This window comes from Mytilus trossulus, chromosome 11 (assembly GCF_036588685.1).
Source record: "Mytilus trossulus isolate FHL-02 chromosome 11, PNRI_Mtr1.1.1.hap1, whole genome shotgun sequence".
NCBI classification, from domain to species: Eukaryota; Metazoa; Mollusca; class Bivalvia; order Mytilida; family Mytilidae; genus Mytilus; species Mytilus trossulus.
Genome location: NC_086383.1, coordinates 19,497,079 through 19,499,425, shown reverse-complemented (window position 1 = coordinate 19,499,425; position 2,347 = coordinate 19,497,079). Strand labels below are relative to the sequence as shown.

The window sequence follows — 2,347 nt, the reverse complement described above, 5'->3', positions numbered from 1 at the left end:
GTTAAGGAACTTTAGTTGTTGCAAAGTTATTTAAAATTTTTCCATTTTCAAAATCTTTGAAAGGTTTTAGAAATGTATTTGTTAAAAAAATCGCAGCCTTAAACTTATAGTCACTTGAGAGATCTATAAATTGAGACAAATTATATACATGTTTTATGTCAATGAATACCACTGTTTGTGCATGGGGTTTTTTTTTTTGGAGGGCGGGGGTCGTATTTGCGCAGTGCTCATAGTTTTTTAGTCGATCAATAAAATTCATTTAAAGCTTACAGACCAGCTATAAGGGCAAGAAGCTTATCAAGCACTCATCGTTTAGATTTTTATTAAACACACATTAATATACATATAAATGTACATTAAACAGAAAAAATATTGATGCAAGATGTCATTCAACTTTTACTCTTTTATGTATAGGACAAGAACTACAGAAGATACAGAGAAATAATATACAGCAGAAATGATAGGCAATGTAAAATTTGCAGAAGCCAACTAAACCTAAATGGTAAGGCACCTTTTAATTTTAAAAAGTTATTGACTTGAAAAATGATTACTAGTATCATGATAACTATAAAAATTCAAAGATGTGGTATATTAATATGAAAACTATCATGGCTTTGAGAAAGAAATTGTAGGCCTGTTACGACCTTCAATAATGAGAAAATCCATACCCTATACTATAGTCAAAGTATAAAAGACCTAAAGATGAAACATTGAAACAATTCAAACTGTAAAACTAATCATGCTAATTGCCTAGTTTATAACAAAATAAATTACAAAAAATAAATATGACCAGTATGAAACAACAACAACAACAACCACTAAATTTTAGTGTCAGCATAAACTGACAAAAGCTACAGGCTCTGAACTTTGGACAGGCACAATAGGAATATGGCAAGGTTATATAAAAATAAGATGTGGTATAATTGCCAATAAGACAACTCTCCACCAGACAACCAATGATGTAAATTTCCTGCAAACATGGACTTGACTACTGTAAATCAACTAATTTTTCGTGAATACTTTATTTGGCATTTTATACTTTCTAGTCTACATCGCAGTTATTTATTTTTCTCAAGTTCAAGTTTACTTAATGTATTTTAATAAGGAAAGATACACATGAAAAACATTTATTGCTGTTTCTCTCTCCATTTATAACATTTTATTTGCTTATTTTGTGTATTTATAGGTGATCAGACATCTTGGTTTTCATGATCAATAGGTCATTACTGAAGAGGAAACTTAAAATTGAAATTTATTTACATAACTGCATAATTGGATTAATTTGAAATGGAATGTGTGCTTTCCTGCAAAAAAGAAATAGGAAATTTCAACATGTGATAATGACCATATAAAACAAAATGGAGTTCTATCATAGATACACAAAAACACTATTGCATAAAAGCAACAACATATCTTAATCAAAAGAAAGGAGAATGCAGAACAAATACTATTTTGTTGTTGAAAAAAGGAACACCAGTTTTATCCACTCATTTACATCGCTCCCTCATATCAAATATACAGAAGAAGATCATTGAAGAACAATTTACAAAAATGATTTCTCTTAGAATTGAAGGGAATTGTTTAGTGAATGGAATAATGTATTCACTGAATTCTTACATAGTGGATTGGATAACTGTACACAAGCTGAAACAGAAGAAATTCTAATTTAAAATAACACGAAAAGTGTTTATTTTATTATTTAATCTCCAAATATATAAACAAATTCTTAAGAACACCACAAATGATATAATGACATTCAAATTGGTTGCTTATTAATGTAACGCATTGAAACAATTACAAAGAAAACAGAAGCATTTGCTCCAAAAAAATTATAAATCAAAGTTAAATTTATATAAAAAGTATAAACAATACCTAGATCTAAACAGTCAGACTGTATTATTTTCAATGTCATCAAAATTTTGAGTCAAACATTTATTAAAGTTTTAAATATCATTTGCATCAATTATACAGTCTTTTAATAATTATATTCATACTGTTTGTATACATGGTGTAGTGAAGAAATGTTTAACAAGTAAAAATAAGGAAACACATTTCCTTAAGGGAAATTTGTTGTCTTGAATTTTCCTCCAAGGAAAAGTGTTTGTCAAAAATTTCCTCACAGGAAAAAGTATTTCCTCAAAGGAAAATGTGAAGTTACAAATTTCCTCACAGGAAAAAGTATTTCCTCAAAGGAAAATTTGAAGCTGCAAATTTCTTCAAAGGAAAAAGAATTTCCTCTAAGGAAAAAGAATTTCCTCTAAGGAAAAAGAATTTCCTCTAAGGAAAAAGAATTTCCTTTAAGGAAATAGAATTTCCTCAAAGGAAATAATTATGCAGCAAATTCCCT

The 2,347-nt window shown here is 28.5% G+C and overlaps 1 long non-coding RNA gene across 1 annotated transcript; it reads left to right on the top strand.

Annotated features, from left to right (window-relative positions):
* Positions 1–394: 394 nt before the first annotated feature.
* On the top strand, positions 395–1,418 carry LOC134689585 (uncharacterized). The gene is made up of 2 exons (XR_010101872.1): positions 395–502; positions 1,187–1,418. It is a non-coding gene; the product is annotated as an uncharacterized LOC134689585 (long non-coding RNA).
* The last annotated feature ends 929 nt before the right edge of the window (positions 1,419–2,347 follow it).